The sequence below is a fragment of the Grammomys surdaster genome, unplaced genomic scaffold (genome assembly GCF_004785775.1).
Source record: "Grammomys surdaster isolate TR1022 unplaced genomic scaffold, NIH_TR_1.0 170, whole genome shotgun sequence".
Lineage (NCBI taxonomy): Eukaryota > Metazoa > Chordata > Mammalia > Rodentia > Muridae > Grammomys > Grammomys surdaster.
In genome coordinates, this window is record NW_021604618.1 from 2,117,166 (window position 1) to 2,144,112 (window position 26,947).

General features: G+C 34.2%; 1 protein-coding gene across 2 annotated transcripts in view; it reads left to right on the forward strand.

Annotated features, from left to right (window-relative positions):
* The window catches only part of Lrrc4c (leucine rich repeat containing 4C), a 1,217,207-nt gene that overhangs the window by 732,977 nt on the left and 457,283 nt on the right, over positions 1–26,947 (forward strand). The gene's annotated exons all lie outside the window — the stretch shown is intronic.

Genomic DNA, 26,947 nt, shown 5'->3' on the forward strand with positions numbered 1-26,947 from the left:
AGATTTTTCTCATGCAGTTTTCTGTCAATATTTTTCTGTCTCTAAGTTGTATTTTAATGTCAAAGAAAATTGTTTCTATGCCCTTTTCAGAATATTTTATAGTTGATATGCTATGAGAAAATGAGTTCTTTAGAGTTAATTTTGATATCAAACTTTTTCATCTTATGACCTGTAATGTCCTTTGATTATTTTGGAATAGACATCCATTATCTTTCTTCATTGTATTACATTTGAAATATTCTGATTGTTACTATAACAACAGTGTCTTTTGTTCTCTATTTGTCCATCACAGACTCAGTGAGGACAGAGTCATAAGGATTTTTACTGCTAGGTGGTGCTGAATCTTAGGGAGATGTGTATGTTCATTGATTTATATTTAAAAATAGATTTCTTTCATACTATACATTGTCATCAATGTTTCCCTTCCTTCAATTCCTTCCAGATCCTTCTAGGTTCCACACCCATCCAACAAGAGGCATTCTTTCTCTTGTTAGAAAACAAACATGAAAGCAAACAAAACTAAAACAACAATAAAAAAACAGATAAGAATCTAAATGGAGCAAATCAAATAATAGCATGTTTTCTTTCTTTTTGATTTCTTTTCATCATTGTTTTCTTCTTGTTTGTTTTAGTTAACTTCTGTTTATTTGTTTTGTGTTTTATTTTGGAGATGTGTAATCTTAAGCTATACTATAAGTTTGGTACATGCTTTTCCTTTTATCTGCTTAGAAGAGAAGGAAGCCTTTTCTCTATGTGGTCTTCTCTGATGTCACACTTGTAGGAAGTTTGAAGGACCTTACTAAATGTATCCTGCTGAAGATTGGAATCTCTATTTCCTATTAAGCATCTTCTGTCTTCATAAGAATTGAGTTAAGGTCACATTATTTTTGTTTCTTATATATAATTGGATAAAATTATGTTAAAGTTTTCTGATTGTAGTTTTAAATGGATTTAGCATTTATTTATTTGTTTTGTTTTTTTTAATTTCTGTATCCTATGATATGTAAGTTGAGATGGGGGGGATTGATCCAGATAACAACTGATGGGAGTTAGTTCTCTATTTTGTGGATAACAGGAATTTAACATCTCAAGCTTTAGTGAGAAAGATTTCCCAATTGAGCCATCATGGCAGCTGGGAGGTTCTCTTTCTTAATAATTTTCCCTTTCCCTGTCTAATAAAATCAAATATCTTGTTCTGTCTTTCTGTCTGGATCTGTCTTTGTCTCTGTCTCTGCTTCTGTTCATATTTTTCTATCTTTCTCACATGTGTATGTGCAGATGTGTATGTGTGCATGTGTGCTAGTGTGTGTGTTTGTGTGTGTTTGTGTGTCTGTGTGTGTGTGTTCCCTAAATGAATAGATATTGGGTGGGAGGACCAGGGATGGGAAATAAAGAAGAGAAAAGGAGTAGCTCGGACCAGGAAGTCTTGCCCATGCTGGTGACTTCTGCTAAGAAAGTTCATGAAGAAGTACAGCAAAATATACTATTTGTGCAGGGGTGAGTGAGAGGGGGATTGCTAATACTGGCAAAGAGAATATGGGATAATTCAGACACAGTTGTCGAAGGAATGGTAACCAGGAGGAAAACGGCTGATCTTGAGAAGCTACAAACTTTATTCCTGCCTAGAATTAGACAGACATTGCTAAAACAAAGAGTGAAAGTTCCACTTGTCCTTTTATGAGAGCCTCTGAGAAAGTCTTGGATTGGTCTCATTGAGTGTGTGTGTGCTCTCGTTTGTGTGTGTTCACGTGAATTCGTGTGTGCTCATGTGTGTGTGTGTGTATGTGTGTGTGTGTGTGTGTGTGTGTGCATGCATGTGTGTGTGTTTGTATAGGATGTCTTTTAGCCAAGGCTACTCATCTCAGACTTAACTACATAGCAGAGACAGGTCATAACCTATGATCCTCCTGTTTATATATGCTAATTGCTAGAATTACAGATGAATCATCGTACTTAATATGCACACATGGCTCTTATTATCAAATGCCCCACCTTATTCTAAACTATCACCAAAGAGGCTACTACCATAGTCTCTTGTTTCACATTTAGAATTGTAGTCTGTAGATCACATATCGATGCTAGATATCCATCCCATGAAATTCAAAATAAAATATCTACAATGAAGAATTTTTAAAGAACACTGTATGGTAAAGATTATGTAGCATGATTGCTCATTAAGACAGCAATTAACTCTACCACTAAACATAGTTCAAAGAGGAATTCTGAATTTTATTAGTTTATAAAGCCCATCAGGTTGGGGAATCATATAAATAATGGCTACAGAGTTACTTAAAGCAAGAGCTTTAATCTAGGAATAGAAATAGCTCTTGACACAATGAATGAGAGCCAGTGTTCTCTGGTACATCATTCCTGAGCCAGGGATCCACCTGGCTTAGACAAATCAGCAAGAACCCTGAGGGAAAGCAACATGAACATAGTTGTTTGGAATTCTGGTGAAACATAAGGCAAGGCTCTGTCAATCACTAGGAAAACTTGCCAGCAGCAGAGGCAGTAGGCACACTGTGCTTGCCATCCTTTCTGACCTGTGTTATGAACCCTGTGGGAATCCTCTGTACAATTCATAAATCAGGGTACACAGTGAATTTTCAAAATAATAAATGTTCTTAGGACCATACAAGGATAAAGATTTCTGGTTTCTCCTTGGTTTCATTATAAAAGGCTTACTCTTTGAAAGAAAAGCTTCCCAGGATTAACCCCACATTACCAAATCAACAAAAAAATATGATTGTAAGACAGGTGATATATATTTTATGTTTACAGCAACTTTACATTTATCAACAATTTTTTAGTAAAAATAAAATTATGAGGATATCCTCTTGCTGTCATCAAGGTGTATTTATACATGACATGCTTTGTTTTATGAAAATTGATTTTAACATGTTTTCTGCATAAAAATAATTAGATGGAAAACACCAATCATAAAACATTTCAGATTTTGGGGTCTAGTGAAAATATTCTGTATGTTATTGAAACTGTAGCTGCCACAGTTTTTCATAACTCCAGGGGCAAACACTAATTGAAATATACAGTAATTCATACTAACAGAAAATAATCTTATTTCATAAGTAAAATTTAAGGTTCTGTGCATTCTCTGATTAATATACTTGCTATATATATTTATAGTAACTTTAAAATATTAGTGTATTAAAATCCAAAGAATCTTTTTAAGACACATTATTGTATTATTGTAAAATGAAACAGCATTCATAATCCAAAACAATAACATAGAAAGCATCTTATTAGAAAAAGAAATTGCTTTATGTAAAAAGCTATTTGAAATATTGTTTTAGGCTTTTTTTTTTTATTTTTAGGAAACCCACATAGAGAGGATATGTTTTATCTTTATTTCTCTATTTATTTTACAGATTTTTCTCTTTGAATAACAACACTGTAATATTTCTCACAGTAGAGCAGACAGGTCAGAACTGCAGTGAAGACTTTAAACAAATTCATTGGGATGCTGAGAATCTTTTACAAAATACTTAGTTAATTCACAATGATAATCATAAAATACATACAAGTTTAAATGACTCAAAAAATAAACACGAGAAGAACAGGTTTTTGGTCCGTCATTGTTTTGTTCTGGATGGGAGTTTTGCAATGGTGTTGTTCATGAATAGTCCACATTCACAGTGCTTAGCTAATGCCTGTGAAGTGAGAGATTGACTGCTTTGAGACACATCAGAAAAGCATGCATCTCCTTGTCACACGTTAGTTTATGCAACCTAATTTCAGAAGTTTCTAGATGTATACAAAACCCTTTTTAAAATAAAAATAAGCATATATATAGTGGAGGTTCCCATTTTGCATACTCCCACTAGCTGACACATTCCAGTGACAATACATTATTTTCTTTTCTCAACTATTTGATTTAGAGACAAAGTTACTGAATGTCATGGAACTTCCTAATGCTTGATTCCTTATAGTTTACATCTTATGAACTTCATACTTATGTTGCAAGCACAATGAAATGTATCTGCACTAAAGCAGAACATTTCATAGCAGACATTTACTGTTCAAGAAACCAAACCATAAAGCACAAATTTCAAGGCAGTAAAACTATTTGAGACAATCATTCTATTTGAGAAAATGGTGTGCATCTATTATAGAGAGCAACTCTCAAAGTGAGTGATGCAAAGAGAGGAGATGCAGCAATCATACGTTATGGGGTTAATGGATGTTCGTATCATAAACTTGGAAATGGCAAGGTAGAACCAGTTGGTGTCCTTAGAAAAACAGATATCTAAGTAAATAAATAGACCTCTAGTTTGCGGGGTTTGCCCCATTGTATAATATAATATAATATAATATAATATAATATAATATAATATAAATGCATTTGCTGTGACCATTTCAACCACCAACATGGTATCACTGAAAACAGAATTGGCAAACAATAGGTGGCATATTCTCTCACTGGCTGGTGCAAATTGCCTCTACTCCTCTCCTGGTAAAACCGTCTGGCTTGCTTTCCTACGACACTGTCAAAAAAAAAAAAAAAAACCATGACATTTAATTTTCTATTTGCTGATTAGATGAATTTATTAGGTGGAAACTACCGATGAGGTGTCCCCATAGTAATAATAAAATATGGTACTTTTGTAGGTAGAAAAGTTGTAAAGCTATTGCCCTGGTAGTTGGCATGATTTGGGAAGGAAATAAAACCCCAGAAAAGACCTGGAGGCTTTTCTTAAAACTGAAAAAAAATTTCTTTAACAAGTGCTATCCTACTTCCAAGCTAGGGAACTGTTAAGTATGCCTTAAGGAATCTTTGTTCTTAGCAATTGCAAGCTCAAAAATTGAATAGGGAGACAGGAGACAAAGAACATTTCCTTTGCAACAAAGTATATTAAATCTTAGAATTTTTCAAATCCTCCCATTCCCACATGATGCTGAGTTGTTTGAAGTTACAAATTGTAATGCATACAGTAGCCAAACAAAATATTATGTATAGTTTAACTACAATTGAAAAAAAGTCTTTATTATATAATCTATGGCTTAGCCTTCAAGATAAACTATTTAATATGAATACTTTGTGACATTGCATTTATTCATATTCCTTGATTCCTTGTAATGATAGTTGAAATATGTCCATTTAATAGTTGTTTAAAAATATTTAAAATGTTTTAATAAGAATTCCGAACAGAATTATTCTTCTCTTTGATATACCATAGCCATTCAAGACTTGATATTTAATTAGTCCAAAAATTATTTCTATTTTATAAATTACGTAGATGGAATAGACCACTTGTTACATTTTTTCCCAGGTTCATTACTTATCAATTGTTGATTAATCCCATCCTTTCCCAAATGTTTACAGTGTATCCACTATAATCAGTTCCTTTATGTTTTGGAGGGATTCATTGGGACCAAACAAACACCAATTCTCTCACCCCTATGTCTTAGTAGGTAAAGACAATAAGTAAACAAACAAAATAATACATGGGTATATTATGAGACACTGTGGTACATAATACAGAAGAATATCAATCAAAGAAGAACCAGGAGTGCCTAAGCATCTCTAGGAGGAACAATGAGGAAAGTCTGGTGATAGTAAAAAGCTGACATATGCAGACACATTGCAGAGCATCTTCTTCAGTCAAATCACAGGACAGGACCTCAAGGTGATATTCTGATCAATACCATTAGGAACAGGGTCAATAAGGAGAACATCTGAGAGACAATGTCTTTCCTGTCCCTATGTGTTCTTTATCTGACTGAGAGAGTTAAGAGTAGTTAAGGGTAAATGATTAGCAGCTATTGCAGCAATCCAGGTGAAAGATGATGATCTATTTGATCATAGTGGAAGTAGATATAATTTATGGGATGATTATAGGTAGGCTATATATATATATATATGTGAGAGAGAGAGAGAGAGAGAGAGAGAGAGAGAGAGAGAGAGAGAGAATAGTAATAGTTCTGATGAAGTATAAATATTGAATTTAATGAGCTAAAGAGTATTAAAGAAAGAACATTGATAGATAAGGTACTTGTAAATATGCTTTATTTAAGAAGAAAAAGATGTGAGTAAATTATCTTGTCTAATTCTATGTATCAGTTAAAGTTTGAATGAGATAATCAACATTCCATCATTCTGTTTTCAGTAGAGAATGAACTAATGAGTCAATATTGACACATAGGATCTGTAGAGATGGCTCTATGGATAAAACATTTGGTACATAAGAGGATCTGAATATTTTATCCAAAAAACACATAAATCTAGTTGTACACATCTGCAATCCCATTTTTTATGAAGTGAAATATGAGACAAAGATTTCTTCATCTGGCTAGCTTGGTATATGCAGTGGTGAATAGCAAAAGAGAGCCTGACTCAAAGTATTTGTCAGGCAAGGACCTACACCCAGGGTGGTGCTTCTGTACTTCCTTATGTGCTGGGAAACACACATATCCATCCAAAATTTTTAAAAGTTGTATTTGATGCTATGATAAACTTGTTTATACACAGAAAAAAGTTATTTTTTAAAGGTTCTTTTAAGGAATCAGAAGAGGCAGATACATAATTATGGAAACTGAGTTCTGTGGATGATCAAAGAGAAAGAAAGACAATGCTATGATAATGGTCCTAGAGAAAAGACTATTATTAAATATCTATAGAGTTGCTTAGAGCACAAATTACAGAATGTCAGAGCCTTAAATAAATTAAGTCTAAGTATGAGTCAAGTGTTGCTCTGAGGGGCGAAATTCTAAAATTTGATCCACTGTTACAGGCAATGTTGCTCATATTACAGACTTTTGTTAAGTGAAGATGACTATCTATTTGGAGGAAGTCTTTCAAAGAAGTCTGTCATGTCACACAGATAGGAAAACAATGACCATTTATGTGAGACATGACCAAGACTCCGAGAAAAAATTATAGCAGTGTCATAAACAGAACTAAAACTAAATATGACTATTTGACATGATGAGTAACTTAATCATCCTTAATACTATGCATAAATTTAACAAGACATCATATTCTATTTTCAAAAATATACAACTATTGTCTGCTAATAGAAGTAATTAAAAGATGGTGACTTCCAAGTTCTGGCTGACTTAATATCTGTTCTACTTTCTCATCAATGAGCTTTTACTTGCATTTTATTGGCATTTTATGTGCTTGCCCATTTGGAGGCACTAAGGATTTCATGGATATAGTATAAACTAAATATCAACTCCCTTTAAATGTGTTCCTGTGTATCACTTTATGCCTTTTGTGTTTCAGAAGTTTACCTGGTTTTCTGTTTGTTTTTTTTCTGAGATTACTTTACCAATGAATTTGTATTCATGAGTGATGTATGTTATTGCTTTCTCAGTTCTTATGCTATCTTTAAAACCCCATTTAAATAATTCTCTCATTTGTATCTCCCTCACTCATAAGTTACACACCCTGAGCTGAGTCACCTGTTCCTTTCAGCACTGTCTAATCCTTTTGTTTCAGGTACCCTTTTCCCCAGTGAAGGGAACTTAGCTAGCAGCTGTTAACTGAAATAGATGTCTACTGAGGAAGTACTGATTCAATCCTGGCCCCAAACAGAATCAGAAATTACCCCCTGTGCTTTACCCCAAGAAACGGACGAACAACAAGAGAACCAACATCATATGTTATGTCTATGTTTTACTTATAATATTATTTCTTCTTAATTACATTTCCTCATGCCTGCTTATAGAATACAACCTCTTCCTGAGACACTGGATATCAGATATTCACATAGCTTCTCTTGACCTTCCCTTTCAGAATAAGAGCCTTTGATGTATCACTGTGTTGTAAATTCTCTAAAACATATTATCTGTGCCTGTGATTATGTACTTCCTCTCCTACTTGAAGCAGAGCTCCTACCAGGAAGCTTGAATGGTAAACATCATTCAGCTTTCCAAAGCCTAAGAATCCCTACAGTGGCTGAAGAATTTAATGAGGACTGTCTAGTACAAGAAGGGGTATATTAGGAAAGGCTTAAGAAAAATCTCTTTGTAGGTGACAAGCTTTAATCATAACTGAGATTTAACTTCATGTCAGTTAGATATATTAATTTAAGATGCTGGTGCTCCAATTTATGAATTATATCATAGATGATGAGACTGGAGCTAGAAAGAGATAAAATGGGCCATTAAAGAAAATGAAGCTTGATTTATTTATTATAACTTTATTATTTTCCTTGTTTAATGAACATTTTATTTATTTATATTTCAGATGTTATTCCCTTTCCCCATCGCTCACATAAACCCCCTAACCAATCACTTCTCCTCCTTTTTGTTTTTATACCATTTTAATTACCTGCAAGTATTTTAAGATCAGTTCTAGGTTGAGGAACTAGCAATACAATAGATGCAAATAGTCAAGGAACAAGTAAGATAATAAACACAAATAGTCAAAGAACAAGCAAGGCAATAAACAAAATTCAGTAGTCACTAGCATGATCACTATTTCTAAGTGATTTTCTGGAAGACCAAAACAACTGAGCCTACTTGCCTGTTCTACCCAAAAGTCATTTGCATGCCTGAAGCCTACTTCTTTGTTATAGCCTAAGAATTAGATTCCTGCCTGAAATTACTTCTTTGTTTTAGCCTAAGATTTAGATTCCTGCCTGAAATTATTTCTTTGTTCTAGCCTAATGTCAGATTCCTGCCTGAAGCCCACTTTCTTGTCCTTGGCCAATGTCAGATTCTTGACAAGCTGCCCCCAAAAGCTCTCTATATCTCTGCCTTTTTTACTTCATAAACATGACTGAGCCTGTCTTAGGTCATTCTGACAAGAATGCTTTCCTTCCTAGTCATAGAATCTGTATTATCAAAAGCAATGTACTTCTGTCTCAGGTTGGTAAGATTCTGTGAAGAATATTACCTGTCCTTAGCTTGCCAGCCTGTTAAATTAATAACTCTGTCTGGGGGTCCATTTTTAGTTTCAAGCGTTGTACTCTTACTGTCAACATATTGATGTGGTTAAAGTCGAGCTTTCCCATGATGTACAGGAATAAAAGTGATCCCAGGACTACAAGGGCTAGTGAGATCAAGCTTGACCAAAATGGAAATACTGACCTCAAGCCATGGATAAGTTTATCAGCAGTATCTGCAGCATCAAAGCTCAGCAGAGCAGCATTCTTTAAATTCATAATCTCACTATGGAAAGTTAAAACATCCAGAGAGGTATTAGAATTATATCCAAAATCCTGCAAGTGTCTTTAAGATTTTTCCTAATTATAATGATTATCATTGTAAATTTTAGAAGTATACAACTCCATTGGTATTTGGCATGACACTAAAGATAGCTCTTTAATCTTAAACTCTGAACCTCCTTCTAATAATTTGAATAGGATAAAAAGCATCAATCCAATGTTCCAAATGTCTATCTAAATTCTTTTGTATATTCAACACATCAGCAATGTTTTTTTTTTCTAAATGATTAACAAAAGTAGCTGTCTTAACTTCTTGTGTCAAAGCAATTCCAGAAGCAGTGGTACTAGCTGTTAGTATTCTGTCTAAACTCCACCTCCACAGTTACCTGGGAACAGCCAGGTATGCTCCTCCGCACAGTTACCTGGCAACAGCTAGTTAGGCCTGGCCACTATAAAAGGGGCTGCTTGCCCCCTCCTCTCTCTCTTAATCTCTTGATCTCTTGCCTGTAGCTTCTCTCTGCCCCCTCCCGCATTCCCTTCCCTCTCTTTCCATGTGGTCATGGCCAGCCTCCACTCCTCTACTCCTCTACTCCCCTCTCTCTGTCTCTCTCTCTCTGTCTCTCTCTCTGTCACTCTCTCTCTGTCTCTCCCTCTCCCTCTCCCTCTGTGTCTCTCCCTCCCTCCCTCTCTCTTTCTCTCTCTCTTTCTCCCTCTTGCTCTCTCCCTCTATCTCCTCCTCCTCCTCCTTCTTCTCTGTCTCTCTGTCTCTCTCTCTCTCTCTCTCTCTCTCTCTTTCTGCCTCTACTACCCTCCTGGCTCCCCTCCCCATGCCCTGAATAAACTCTATTCTATGCTATACTGTCATGTGGCTGGTCCCTCAGGGGGAAGAGATGCCTCAGCATGGGCCGCTGAGACATCCCTTCCCCCATACCTCTCTACACATCCACAGGACATACTCTTTATCTCTTTATCATTTTATAAACACAACACTAGAAATTAATGTAATTAAAAGCTGTTATACCAGCAATAAACTACCCTCTTGCTTCTGCTTAAAGCCTAACTGACTTCTTCCAGTACTTCGGATTTTTTTTCAGAAAACCAAGGTTCTATAATACTCAGAGCAATAATATAAAACCTAGTTGACAGACCCTCCCATAACAGGCATGCCAGGTTTCAAGACACTAACAAAATTAGAAAGTGTACAATCAATGTAAATTACAATAAATACTGTAGAAGAAACAAAAGTAGTGTTAACTTGACAATTAAAAGAGCTGTAACACATGCACTAACACTTGTTTAAAATCCAGATCTTGTCCCAACTTTATCTCTTGCTAACATAACATCATAGAGAACTGCATCTACCTTCCAAATACTTCTCTGAAAATTTCCAGAACCAGTCTTCCAAATGAAGACTGTTATTTGTAGACCAGTACATGACTGAGTCCAAATAACTGATCACATTTAAGAAAAACACAAGAGTCATTATAACTTCTCTTTCTGATTCTCTACCCAAGGTCTAAAAACTTGAGGCAAGGCAGCTTGTCCTATCTGGGATATAGTAAAGCAAAGGTGGGTCAGGAACATATGTCCAATACAGTTTCCCAGTCACCATTGTCAGGGCACTCAGCAAGCCCACAAGTCAGCATCATTCTTTGTCTCAGCATCAGCATGTCTCACCAATCACTCTGGCAGCCACCATGCTCCTTCAGCATCCTGCAGAAAAAACACAAAAATGCCGTCTTACCCATATTAGATACACTAGTAGCAAATGGCTTCTCTGGATCATGCCATATGCCAGTAAGTGGATCCTTCCTTTTCACCTAGGCATAGGTTTACCTAGTTGTAGGGTGCCATAGACACTCAGCAGAAAGTTCCTTGGCATCAAACTTTTTAAAAATGTTAAAATAAAAAAAAAACACATGATTTTAATAAATTTTTGGTTTATGTGGATACACCTCTCCCTTTTTTTATTTTATGAAGATATTGTTTTAAAGTTCAGTGGGCCCCTTCCACAATACCTTGTCTTTGAGGATTATAAAGAATCCCAGTAATGTGGGTAATAATATATTGTTGACAAAAAGTCTCAAATGCTCTAGAGCAATAGGTAGTTCCATTGTTTGTGTTATTATTATTATTACTATTATTATTATTGCATATTTTATTTATTTACCTTTCAGATGTTATCCCCTTTCTCCATACCATCCCATAACTCTTATCCCATTCTCCCTCCTCCTACTTCTATGAGGGTGGGCCCCCACCCATCCACCAATTTCCACCTCCCTGCCCTAGAATTTCCCCACATTAGGGCATCCAGCCTTCCTGGGACCAAGACCCTCCTCTCCCAGAGATGCCCAACAAGGCCATCCTTAACTACATATACAGCTCGAGCCATTGGTCTCTCCATATGTGTTTCCACGCTGGTGGATTATACCCTGGGATCTCTGGTTGGTTAGTATTTTTGCTTTCCCCATGGGGTCGCCAGCCCCTTTAGTTCCTTCAGTCTTTTACTATTATTATTGTTATTATTATTATTATTATTATTATTATCATTATTATTGTATTTACTACCTTTTTTGCAGGAATATTGAAAATATTTTTATAAGAGTAAGTTATTCAATGTCTGTGAGCAAAAAACAATTATTCAAACATTTGTCAGCATAGTGAGATCATGTCATACAATTAACACAAAATATTATTCCTAGATATTTTTTTTCTAATTTAGCCTGACTGGAGTTACATGAATTTAAAAAGAAATGGAATTGAATGTAAAGTAATAATCCAGGTTGGAGCTAGTCATGTCCAAAAAAACCATCTTTATTTCTAAGAAAATCTGTGAAGAGATGGCTGATGCAAGCATCTTAGCCCTTATGCATCAAAGACTTAAATTTTACTCCTACTTGTAAACACCAGCTCTAAAATCAATAAATGAGTCAGATGATGTTTCATGAACAATTTGAGAAAACAATATGTTTACTGGAATCTATAAATTGGTAAACAATTTAGTACATATCAGAATTCAAGATTTTATGTATTTATATTTATTTTTATATTTATATTATATATAAAATATACAAATATTTAACATGCATATATATATATATATATATATATATATATATATATATGAATGTTTTTAGTACAGAAATATCTTTACTGCTCAGAGAAACACTGGATCAGCAGAGAAGTATTTGCTAAGTGCCACATAGTGTTCTGCATGGCTTAGTTTTACAGCTCTGTAAAACAAAACATGACAGTTTCATGAGAGGTGTCCAAGTCTTGAAAATCTCCCCTCCCATTATTTTCTGTTACATTTTTATATCATCTTCACTTTTATTTGCTCTCAATAACATTAAAACCTAAATTTAAAATGTATACATATATGAACACACACACATACAGAAACACACAATTACACTATATAAAGAGAGAGAGAGGTAGACATACATACACAAACACACACACACACACACACATAAGTGACCCATTCCTACATTTTTTTAATCTTTATTGTATGTAGCTTGAGATATATCTCATATGACACTTTTATTAATGTGTCAAGAATGTTTTAAAAACAAATGATAAATTAGAATTGAACAATTCATAAGTTTTACATTGTATACCATTCTAATGAGCATGGTTATATTTAGTGGTATCCTTCCACATTCTGCTCCCAGCATGTGATCTCTTCAGCATTTAACCCTCTATGCATTATATGTCTTTAGTAGCAATCAGATCAACTGTTGAACTATTTGATTACTTGAGGTAAGTAAAACTTCTTTTATTTAGCAATGATCCAAATCACAACAATAGTGTTGTTTACAACTTAGACAGATAAAAAATGAGATTAAAAATGAAATTGGAAAGATAAAAACAAAACAATAAAGTGTGCATGTAACTTTTATAATGCTAGATCATCTTTGTTATTCTAACTTATTGATCTCTTAGTATACCTAATTTATATGTTCAAGTTTATCTGAATTTACGTGTAGGTATACTATTGTCCTTGTAGTAAATTTTATCATCTTTATTTTCACACAATGGCTGGATTTCTTACAATGTAACCTACAAGAATAAGGAGGTACTACTGTTTTCCCCAAGTATTAATACAAAGTAGTCAGTAGAACTATCCCTTCATGAAAATGGTTGGTGAGCAGAAAGATACCTGGTGCCAAGCATAGTATATTTACAGTTACTCATAAGACTGAATGAAAGATCCAGCTCTTAAAAGATATTCTTAGATGTCCACACATATAAACAAACACACACACACACACACACACACACACACACTCACACACACACACACACAAATTGATAGATCTCAAACAATATTAAAAAAGAAATTTATTAGGGAATAACTGAATAAATGTATTTCATTCTTGACTTCAGAAGTGAATCAATTGTTATCATTGATGATCCCAAACCACATACTGTCTTCCAAAGAGTTCTAGACATACATATATTTTACTTCTTTTTTTCTTAAAGTGGCCATGACACAACACATGCTACAGAAATGCTCTACAATTGCATGTATTTCTAGTCTTAAATTTTTAATTTTTAAACATTATTTTTTATGCAACAATGTGTATAGCCCTAAAGAACACCTAAAAAAATCCACTGTTAATATGGGTCAGATTTACTGGAACACATACCTAACTGTTTTTTTTTTTTCAGTTTCAACTGTATTAGTTTTTAGAGCAAATCAACTTAACCAGTTTAGTAGCATTTGTCTATAGGAGCAGGAAAGAAGTTAAAACCTACCATTCTGAAGTGTAGGTTTTAGCACTGCCATTTCATGAGTAATTAAGCTTGGTCCAATCACTCAGTTTTTCTGACTGTATGTTTTCCTTTGTTGAAATGATGATAGCAATATTTACCTTAAATAGATGTCATTCCATTAAATAAAACAGAGTTTGATTAAAGGCTTGAATTAAATATAAGTTACAAGTTTTAATATTTTTTACTGTCTGATAATTTTATAAGAGCCACTAAGTCTCAAAGAATTTACATTTAGGGATTAATATATTTCACGTAGAAGACAGAGTTAGTAAGCAATAGAGAACAAAAGCCATTAAGTAATACGAGGCTAATGAAATAACTTCCTATTCTGGGTAATACATGTAGAATGCTATTCCAAAAGACTTTTGGTAACTAGACCTTTGCAGTCTTTGCATAATACTCAAAAAGCTTATCATATGTTTGGAAAAAACTGAGAAGGAAAAGTAGGGAAAAGGTTTAAACATATTCTGAACCCCCTCATATGAATACGGACATATCATGGAAGGAGAACTGAAGTCAAAGTTCTCAGGAACAGTGATTGATTGTTTCACTTTGCAAACTTATGATGTCACAATAATGAGCTATCATATGTTAAGGTCACTATTGTGGTATCTTGATTCATTTCAAATAGACTCCTGACCTCAGACATCCCAGTATTTACTAAGGAGCTGGGGCTTGCCTCACTGGCTGTCTTAAGAGAATCTATGCCTTGACACACTCAGCATCACTCTACTGCAATCTAACTTTGTGTGCATCAGCCATATTTCCCACACATTTAAATTATATAGATCCATCTCCATTTAACCTGAGAAAAGAGTCTAGAAAAGTCCATCAGATAAGGGTGAAATATTTTAGCTCTTTTCGGAGAGGAATCCAAATCTTTCTCTCCACAGTGGAATATTCATGTCAAACATTTAGAAGATGGATTAGGGAGGTAAGGAAATTCTCCTGTTATTCTCATAGGGACCACAGAGAGTTCATTTCTTTCCTTCTAGGGGATTACATTTAAAATTTTATGCCATTATTATTTCACAATGAAGAATTACGCAGAGAGATCGAATTTCTTTTAAATTTTTCTGGTTCGAAATGCACAGAAACTGTGCCTCCAAGAAAAATGAGTGTATTCATGAGTGGACTATGACAATTGAAAGTGCTTCTTCCCATCATGAAAATCTTTAAGACTATTACAAAGTGAAATAGCTTGGAAGGAAGGGACATAGGTAGGAACATTAAAGTCACTTTGGTCATTATAGTCATATTTCAGTCTAGAGTCTGTGAAGCAAGCCACTGTATTGGGTTGGGCTGTGTTTCAGTGACTATAATGAAAGGTCTGTTCATGACTGAATATATTAAGCATGAGTTTTCTGTGGCTCTGTAGTGAGAATCTCATGTTAATCACAACCAAATTTGCCCAACTTTGGACGATAAATTTAGCCTCTTTAACATTCTGCATTAAAAAAAACCCTACAAATTGGTATATAATGTACATGATGTAAATCAACTTTGTCTTTAGTGTACAATAAGCTCTCATGGAATATCATATTGAGGATGAGTGGCAGGAAGAATTCATGGAAGTAATAGATAAGGGGGGAAGGAAAGAAGAAAGTGAGGGATGGAGGGATGGAGGGATGGAGAGAGGGCGGGAGAGAGGGAGGGAGGGAAGGAGGGAGGGAGGGAGGGAGGGAGGGAGGGAGGGAGGGAGGGAGGGAGGGACAAACAGAGGAACTAGGTAAGGAAAGGAAGATAGAAATGAAAGAAGATAGGAGAAAAGGAAGGAATGAAGGTTAAAAGCAAAAAGGAATGAAAGGAAGAAGGGAGATTGAACAGGAGGGAAGTAATCAAGGGGCCAGGGGATGGAGGAATGGAATAAGAGGAAAAAAGAAAGAGAAAGCAAGCAAACAAACAAACAAAAACATGACAGTGAGGAGACATGCTTGGTTCCCTACTACCATTTTATTTTATTTTTAATTTTTTATCAAACTATCTTAATGCAAGTGAGAAGAAACTTAGGTCCACTTATGTCTTCACAAGGTCTGTCTCTGGAGGCACATGTACCTGGAATCATTTTTAAAGTTACTTTGACATCCATAAACCAGTTTGTTTGTGTAAACAAAGGGTTAAATTAGATAGGATCGAATGAGAAATAAGTGTAGTGAAAAATATAGCAAAATATAGAAAATTCAGTGTAGTTGAAAGCATCAGAAATTCATTATAAGAACTTGGTGGATGAGATTGAAGCATTGCAGCAATTCCTTGACAATAATATGAGAAGGGTAAATAACTTCTAAAAGCAATTTATGTCTCACAGAATCCATGTTGATTACCAGCAATGACATGTGAATGACAGATTATTATTCACAAATTCAAGAACTGACTGCACAGGCTTATTAAAATCAACTCTTATTATTCTTATTTTACAAGTTAAAATAAAATAACACATTTTCTTTATTATTTAATAAGTGGTAGAATATGAGTTGGTAAAATATTTAAGAAGAATATTAAGATTTCAGTTACTTCTTGTCAGTTTGTATTATTGCTCCAGTAGGACAGTATTTATCCAAGTCATAAGTAAATGATAAGTGGGATTTAATGTCTACTATTAATGAAGTGCACGGTGTTCAGCTTTTTAATATAAATATATACATTATATATTATTAAGAATATTGCCTAATCTTAACTAAATATGTGATTTTGCTTTATTTTCTATTATGTTTATATGTGGATACCTATGTGGGCATGTCTGCATATGAGTCCTAATGCCTGTTGAAAACCGGAGTTGTTGGACACAGGGAGCCTTCGTTACATGCAGTTCTGAGCAGCCTGGAAAGAGTGCTAGAAACCAAGCAACAATGCGTCTTATTAAACAACTGAGCAGGCTGTTAATTACCGAGCTACCTCTCCTGGCTCCAAAAGATAAATTAAAAAAAAAAATTCAAACTTAATAGAAATATCTCAAATTCTTCCAAGGATCTTCTAAAATACGTTTTAGAGATTTTGTTTTTCAGTGAAAATTGTGGACAGTAGCAACTGAGACACTTTTTTCTGAAATGTTCAGTTGCATTTCCTACTTTTTTGTTTGTGGTATCAACGATGCTACTATTATCAAATGACTAATATGGAGCTGACAACATGTTACCTCCACAGTATATATCTCATAAAAGACATCCACTTTCTTTTACGAACAATATTATCAGTGAGGGTGGAACCATTACTCTTAGGTGTTTTTTACAAGAAAAAAATAAGAGTACTTAAAACATTTCTAATTCAATTGAGTTAAATCTTAATCCATGCTCTTTGATAATTTTGTTTCTTATTTCTTTAAACACAAAACATTACATTTAACATGGCTACCATAAAATTAACCTTTATCAGAAATTATTGTCTAATTTTAAAATTTTTTTTTTCTTGAGAAGTTTTGTAACTTTCTAATGTCATCGGGCTTCTTAACAGATCTGATTCTCACATCAACATAGATTGGTTTGGAGGGTACTTGTTTTATATATAAGAAAATTTAAATCCAACATAACACTAAGTGGATTATTATATTGTCATCATACTGAATACCTCTTTCTTTAATGCTTATTGTCTGATTTGAAATAGAACTCTATGCCATTTAACCAGGAACGTATTAGATTATGGTATGGTCTGAGGAATTAGCATTAAAAGGGATATTTGAACATCTTAGCATCTAACTGCTGAAATTAAAACAAAAAACAAAAAAACAAAAAAAAAACAAAAAAACAAGACAAGAATCTGTATTCCCTTGACTTTCTCTTTCCACAGAACAGCACTCATGGGCCAACTCCAGTCAAATGTGTACACCAAAAATAAATGATTAAATGTTTATAGTCACTCAGTATTTTGGAGGCCCACCCATAGTCCATGACAAAACAAACAAAAGCAAGAACTGGCTTGATAACTTTTAAAAGAAAGAAGATGGGGCAGGAGAGAACAAGGAACAGTTCTAACATAAAGAAAAAGATAAGCTATTTGGTATACATACTTTGAGGTTGAAGAAATCATTTTATTGATGTGTCATTTTGATGGGGTGTACGTATAGAAAACATACTTAATGTATCTTTAGTAGAAAGTGCTGAGTCTCTGACATTGGAACAAAATCATTTCTAGAAACTACTAATAACCAAGAGGAAATATATAAATGATGGAAAGATGAAGGATGATAGGTATGAGAATCAGTTTGGATCTCAAAGAATGTTGAAGAAATGTATATGCACAAGCCTTATATTTTTTAGACCTACAAAATATTCAGTGCTTGGCCCATGGGAAAGATAAAATATCAGAAGACTGTACCGTGCTGGGTAGAGGAGGGTCATGTATTACTCATGTATGCATTTGTTTGTTTGTCAAATTTTTATTACAGGTAAGGAGTTCCAGTCAATGGACATATGCTAAGAATCAAATAGCCACAATGTTTCTTATGAAGCTTAATTTTGAGTAGATGTCATACATAAACTTGCTCAGTGAAACAGCATAACATGACTGTTATAGCATTTAATATGATGAAATGCTCAAAATAATGGAACTCGGAACGATTCTCGGGATTGCAATATTATGCAGAATAGTAAGGAAATATTTGTCTGAGGGGATGACATCAAAGAGAGAGAAGCTAGGGAACAAGCCACTAGGGTATGTTGACAGTTACTATTCTAGCACAACAACTTCTAGAAAACAAATGGGATTTTACTCAAGAATGTATAAGAACTTGTGTGTATTTGAAGCTATGTTTAGATACGTGAGTGGATAGATGGCAAGAGACATGAGGAGGAGACAACTCCAACTCGCATCCTCACTGAAAATGGTTTATCACTCTTTAGTGTAAGTAAAGAATAAAAATTTTGGAGAAACAATCCAATTTGTATATTAGTAGAACTATAATGGCTGCTATTTTGATATTAAATTGGGTTAATGAGAAAAAGGTCTTCTGAAGAACATTACTTTTGAGAATAAAGAAACAGCCCATTTAAAGATGATCTTAAAAGGATTGGTATAGAAGAGGCAATGAGAGTAGACCTACTAAAGATAGTATTTAAAAGTAGAGATGAGCAGATCTAATCCCATGAAATGATCTGTCTCTTCTCGTCAGAGACTTTAGCTTTTTGGAATAAGATGGTAAAAAATAGTAAGGAAATAAGAAAATTGTTAAATTTAAATTATGTGGATTAGAGTCGTACCACTAACCTAGAATACTTTCAAGGGAAGTGGAGCAAAGCTCCAATAGCCATTTTCCCAAGAATTGTATATATTTTAAGTCAGTGTTAACTGAATATAATATGTAGGTACAGCATGCATATTTAATGTAAATTATCAGCTCTGGCAATTACTAGAATGTTACCTTATATAGAATACATGAAATAGTTCTTATCTACAACAAAGTGTGAGAACATTAACACTATATCATCCTGTGTCTACATGGAAAGATTTTATTTTTTGATACTTAAAATACATTAAATGGTGGCTAATTTTCAGATACTACAAGTCTTGTGATTGTTATTTGAATTTATTATTGTCTCCAAAAATTTTATGCTAGGGAAGTAATGAGTGACTTTAAAGAGCTTATGCTAAAACAAGAAAACTAGAGATTTGGATTTAGAAGACTTAAATTCAAATGTGGAGGTCATTTACTCAGTCTCATGATTTGTGGATGCCAGGTTTGGTTCAGGTCTCACAATTTTAATTTCATGGTAATAATTTGCTATTAACTTCCCAGAAAACATTAATTATGTTAGATCCTCAAATGTTCAAAGTACAATACAACTTCTAGTCAAATTTGTACTTCCTTGGTCAAGGAAATTATGGTCTTAGAAAAATAGCCTTATCTTACTGGCATAGAAATAGAATATCTGCATTTTACTGACATATCATTAGAAACCACCAAGTGGAAAATAATTCAATCATATCATCATTGACCACTAATGCTAAAGTGGCATAGATATGGTGTTGAAGCTGGATTTCAATCTGGCATTCTTCAACAAATCTAGACATTTATTTGAATCACAGGTCATTAGGAAGAGTAAAATAAAGTCACTGTTTCCTCTCAAAATATTTCAATCCAGGTTGCTGAAATTATTTATGGGGAAACAAGGAAATTAAAGAAGGACTCAAATATAGACACTTAAGCCTAATGCTACTCCTATATTATCAAAAAATATCCAAGATAAAAAACAATGATAGTAACAAAATAAGACACACAACAATATCCCCATGGTGGTTCTCAAATAAGTTTTGAATTTGTATAGGCAGAATTTTTTTTGAACATTTTATTGAATGGTCAGATATCTAGGAGTATTTTTCTGTAAGTGCACCTCAATTTTTAGTGAATATGCTAAGATTTGCATCAACAGTTATCCATTGATAAACTAAACTAAAGATATAGGAAAGAATGAGTTTTAAGCACTTTGGTAAGTTTTGTCAGTATGTAAAGAACTTATTGTAGTTTCAAAGCAAAAGAAAATTACATTGTTCATCAGAAACTATGTTTGGCACTATGGTGACTAAAAATAACAAACTAAAAATAATATTATATAGTGTTCATTAGAGGGTTTTCTGTCATTAAAGAAGGTATTAAGATCTAAAGACTGAAAAGAAAATGTGTATAAACTAATAAAATTATATTTATGGATGAGTAATTAAGCATAAAATAGGTTATCAAAAAGACTTGTCTACTGCTGAAATGACATTAAAGTAAATTTGACATTCAAATAGTGACAAATATATTCTTGTCTGTTTTCTGAATTGCCTTTCTTATAGCTTCTTTTCCATGAAATGTCAATAAATGAATTCTTTTAAAAAAAGTTTTTGATGTTAAATACGTTTTTGTAGCATAGATTATCTGGCAGTGCCCCATACAGTCATTACAGTTTCTGCATCTTTGGGATACAAAATATATTTCATTAAAGGGATTTAAGTACAGATGTTTACACTGACTTCTTTTTATTAAAAAAACCTTAAAGTTGATAAGAGATCATTGAATAATACACTACTGTGATTCATAGAAGAAAAGAAAAACAGAAAGAAAGGGAGAAGAGAAAGATATGGCATTAGGCCTTGTTTTTGATGATAAAATTTTTTGTTATTTAGAGTCTAGAATCATCAACTACTTAAAAAAAAAACCAAACATAGAAAGCACAAAAAGTAAAAGTTTTCTTACAGACACTATTCTTATACAGATAGTTGAAAACTGAGGACTTGTTACCTTATATACTCCTTTACTTTCTAATGCAAAGTTTTGGATATTTGTGAATGTTCACTTCAATAAGAAGGAAGGCTGTGAGCTATGAGCATCTTAATGATGGCTGCGACAATGGTTGCTAAATTGTCAATGTGTAATAGAGGAGGGCAGCATCCTTGATGTTAAATTACAGTTAGCTGAATGTATCCTAAGCACCAGCTCCAAGATGGCTGTCACGAGACAAAATTCATTTTACTCTAGATTTCATTAAAAAGATATACTCATACCTTTTTTATTCCTTATTGCTTAATTTGTAGTTATACCTTTCTATTTCATTCTTCAAAATGAAGATCGTTTTGAACAGAAGGGCTTTTTTCCATTAAATATGATCCCTTAATAATCTGCATATTTTATCAAGTAAACCAAGGACTTCCAGGAAATTATAAAAGGTACTAAAGGTATTATAAAGGGTACTAAAGTACCCTTCGAAATCTACCTTCTTCTTGCTGCAGAAAAGCCACTTATGTCTCAGAGAAGTTTAGTGGGAGGACCAAGGCTGCTGAGCAGAAGAAATGGACAGAGTCAAGCCTCCTTTTTGTTTCTTTGTTTCTATTTATAAAATTCTTCCACACTACTACATAGTCAGGTAGTCAGTTTGGATTGTTTTTTACTAGAGCATAAAATAGAATGGAAAACACAGAGGAGGTCACACTGAGAAACTTCTTTTATTTCCTTTAAATGAAGAAGCAGATTACAGGAGCTGGAACTGCAGCACAGCCATGAGGGACAAGGCCACTACAGAACTGGCTATGCTATCAGCTTGGCTATTTCCTTTCGTTTCACGTATATTTTCTTTAAACTGTAATTTTTCACATCTGAAAATGTTATATATGTAATGGACTTTTTCATTTGTTAGCTAATATGCCTTCAACAGTGCCTCTTTTTGCAAAAAGCATAAACTGCTTGCACTTAATAATATGCAGCCTCTGAAGAGTCGAGTAAACACATCCTGACACCTCCTTAGCATCCTGCAATACTTCACCATGAACACTGAGGAAACATATGGAAGAGGACAGGTGAAAGAGAGCTACTGAGCCATTACAGAATGCTGAATTTTTCTTTCCTGGGAAATGTACATTTCTATTCAATAGCTTACATTGTAGAAGGAAACTTAATGCTTAAAGAGGCAAAGTTAAATACTAGGTGACCCATATTAAGGTGGAAAGAGTAGTGGAGGGCAAAACTCCAATTACATGATGTTAGAGAAACTTTGACTAAGTCAAAAGGACTGAACAGCTAGAGGATGAATTTTAAAAATGACAGATGATGCATGCCCATATGCTTGCAGGTGTCTAGAGGTAAAAGATTTGTTGCAAACAAGTTTCTGGAGTGTAGTTTGCAAGCATTGCGAGGTGCTGGCTATTAAAATTTAAACAGATTGAAGTGATCTAACAAAGATATTGGCCAAGGATCTGCAAATGAGAAATGATATCTCAGTCCATTTACTTAAAGACACATGTCATGTCAATTGACCAGATGAAGATGGACTATTTGCCTCAGAATTCTACCTATATTCTTAAAGTTTGCATAGTAATATCTTGACACAATATGTAAATGCAGTGACTTTCAATACATAATTGGTTAATATGTCAATGGTGATATCATGTGTTCTGAGGAGCATAGAGAACAGCTTGTTCATAAAGTAAGATGTTCTAATTGTGACAAGTCAGTTTTCAAGCTTGAGAGAAAAGGGTGTGATGTCAGTTGCTTTTGGGTGTCAACATTGTTAGATAATGTGTTTAAACCTTAGGATTGTGTAATTCATAAGTATTTTTTTATATGTAGGCTATAGAGATTATACCAGTAAGGAAACTTACAAGAAAAATATGCCATTTATGTAATGATGCTAGAGTTTGGATGCATAAAGTCATGATGCTAAGTAGTTGATATTAATGTGTTGTTTATATTTGAAAAGCTGCACCTTGTCCATCCCCTGGCTTTTTCTTGTGTTTTTCAGCAATCTTTGGAACTTTTTGGCTGGAAACAATATTCCTCCAACCCCATGCACATATGTCCTTTATTCCTGGACAGGGCCATTGTATCATCTCTGTCTATAGAACTCCAGATCATGTTTGGTCTTGTACCAACTTATTTCAAGCTGGCTAATAAGCCCTGCGAAGATCATCTTTAAATCTGTTATTCTGTTCCAAAGTTCCTAACAGACATTCTTCCACCCAGTACATGTGCTGGGTAGAATTTCTTAATGATTTGGCCAGTAGTAGAACAAGAAGGAAGGATAAAAGTGATGGTAGCTGTAGCTCTTCATATATCTGACAAGGAGAAAGAACAATTTAACCCAAACTTCCAGATTGCTCAGGTGGTTCTGCTTTATAATTTACAAGTTTTCTGAAAATACAAGATGGTTACAATATTTATCATCCAAATTTGAACTCTCTTAACAGTGAAAGAGGTGTACCAAAGACATGTCCTATCTAATTTAATAAGATCATATGCTTATACTCTCAAAAAGAAAGAAAGAATGAAGAAAGGAAGGAAAGAAAGAAATAAGGAAGGAAAGAAGAGCAGATCTTTAAAAAATCAAGGGTATTTTGGGCAGATAGGCCACATTATTTAAGGACTTCCTCCTTCCTGTTACTTAATGAGTAGAACGAACAGCAGACAAGCAGCAGAGAGCAAACAGATATCCAGGGAAAGACTTTGATGGATTAAAAAAAGAATACAATTATAATAATTGGGATTTGTTAATGTTAATATTTAGTAAAATGGGACTACACAGGCCGACCATCTAAGAGGCAGTGGTGGCTCTGCTTAGCTCTGCCGCCATGTTATGCAGCACCATGTTCCCAACTAGGCAAGGCCTGAGGTCACTAGCAGCCACGTGTTCTCACTGCTGCGGCTCAGGCCTCTGGCTCAGGCAGGCCAGCAGCACTGGCATTGCCACGCATGAGATGCCAGCATGGGAAATGGTCTGCCAATCTTCCCTGCTGTCTCCACAATACTTGGTAGAGCCCAGACCATCCTGCCATCACGCGGGACCTGGAAGAAATGAGACTCTAATGTTTAAAGATTATCCAATAGCTGTATATATTTGGCAATGCTCAAATAACAAGATAGCCACAAAATTAGAAGTGTTAACCAATTAACTAACCTAGATATAAGTTGTTACCCAGGACTGTTCTCAATACATACGTGGCTCTCCATGGCTCCTATATCTCCTCCATCTCCTAGCTCCTCCTCTTCCTTCTGCAATCTTCTCCTTCCTACTATTCACTCTGCCTACCACTCATACAGCCCGATCGCTGAGCTTTATACAAATGCAGTAGGAAAATACTCCGCTACAGGAATTAGAGGAGAAACTGGACATAGGGATGCAGCTCACTCCTCTTTAGAGTAACAGAAGGGACAAATTTCAGAGGAAAGAGACATACTGGTGAAGTGGCTAGTTATTCTAGAGTAGTATATTTGAATTCATTAGAATTTTTGCCTGAATTTAGACCAGCCAGGGACCAGTGGTGACTAGATCTCTGTGATCTTCAGCTCTAAATCTGCCTTCATAAAAGTATTTGCAAAACCTTTCCTTTGCTGCCTTGAAACATATAATTAGTGTTATCAACCTCATACATAAACTATTGATAATTAGAAATAAGCATAACCATTTAACTGTAATAAAAGAAAAGTAATTTGAAAGCTACATTGATATGTAAATGGACCAACTCTTCCCCAATAGAAGACATAATAGAGCCTTCAGATGCCTGCACCTCCATTCTGAGTTGAGTTGCTGTGATTAAGAAAACTGCAAATGCAGGTCTCTCAGATGTCATTGCTGCCTTAAAAAGCTTGAGTAGGAAGAACTTTAGGCGCAAGATATTTTTGTAAATGATGAATGATTCTTTGTAGATCTCCAAACAATGTAGAATAGAGTCACCCTGGATATCCAAGTTAGAACCTTAGAGAAGCTTAATGTGTTTTTAAATTTCTCCAACTTATGAGGCTGTATTCATGAGAGAACAATCAGCTGTTCTTCACAGTGTTCCACGCTAGAGAAAACTGTGGCCTTGTTATAGCCTTTATGGTTGTGGGTTGCTGTCACTAAATTAGTTTGCATGGTGGAGCTAGAGAAGGGAAACACACACACACACACACAAACACACACACACAGAAAGAGAGAGAGAGAGAGAGAGAGAGAGAGAGAGAGAGAGAGAGAGAGAAAGAACTAATTATATGTGCTTATATGTATGAAAAACAAAATTAGCAGATTTGGGCTACAGAGGATTTCATGTTTTGATTTTTGCTTTTAGTTTATTTCTTTCTCTTTGGTTTTATGTTTTGGTTGAGACAGGTTGTCACTATCTTGGCCAAGAATATGATTCACTATGGATAGCCTTGCCTGGCTGCAAAGGCTTTATCTTCCTATTTTAGACTTCCAAATGCTGGTGTTATAGGAAGGCATCACTGAATCCAGTGTCCTTTTCTCAAATTTTCAGGTTGGGGCTATTATAACATATTTTAAAAATAATTTGTGTAGGTAGAACACCTATACATCTAACAATCTGAGATATCCAAGCAGTTCTCCAATATTCAAAATGTCTCTGAGAGCCAAGAAGATATATAATTGTACATTTTAAAATTTAAAATGAGTTATATATTTTCTGTGTACTTATTGTTTCTTAAAATTTTTGATGTAGTTTTGAAATTTTTCACTTAAAGCCAATTTCAATAGTTTAAGTACACCATAAAAATTAAATATTTTACATTTCTAGTCCAGCTTAATTTAATTTTGTGAAAACCATTTGGGAAGAAATGATAACAGATCTCTCCTGGGTTTGTGTATTTTCAGCAAATAAATTTACGATCCTGTAGTCAATATGAATGTAGGTAAAACCTGGTGTCAACTAACATTTTTGAATGAAGAAACAGATCCAGTCACTACACCTGCCATCCATGTAGTTAGAGATAGAAGCAATAAATTTATGCTTTACATTGTAAAGGGATTTAGAATGAAGTTCAAATGGAATCCCATCTCTAGAGACTAGACAATAAGTCCCATTGTATTGTCTGATCAGCTGAGGAATTGTGCAAATGTATAGCTAGAAAATTGTCAGCAATTATGAGACATTGCCAGCTACAATCTTCATTTCAAATATTATGTGTTAAGAAAATTTTAATAAAACCAGGAAAAAGTATGAAATGATAAAAGACTATATATGTAAATGTCTATTTATGTTTTATAAGCCTGCATGCACACAAAATTTTATCTCAAAATTTAACCTCACATCTTAAAGATATCTATACATTCACAAATTCATATAAAATTTACTAAACAGACATTACATTTTCTTTTCAGTGCATATTAATCTTTTTAATTAAGTTAGGTTAATAGACAAGCATATAATATGAACCCTCTACTCAGATCTCTATGTGTACAATAGAGGGCTGTTTGTCACACACACACTGTTGTAAGAAAAACTCCTAGAATTGTACTAGCTAAGTTCTGCACTCACTAAAGTCAACACTTCATTTCTTGTTTATCACTAGCATCAGATGATCACTATTCAAATTTTTAAGTGTAGAAGATCTTGAATTTCTTATTTCCTTCACAGAAGAATAATCAGATTGTATCTTTAAATGTTGTATATACATGGAAGCATTTGACCAAATGGTTTTCTCCTTCAAAACTCTATATTGTTCCATTCTATATGTAGATCATGGTAATTTTTTGTTTATTTGTTGTATCTGTTTATGTATGGATGGATATTTAATTTGTTATTCCACCTGTATATTGCAAATAAAGCCGCCTCTGGCATATATTTCATAGTGGCTGTACCAT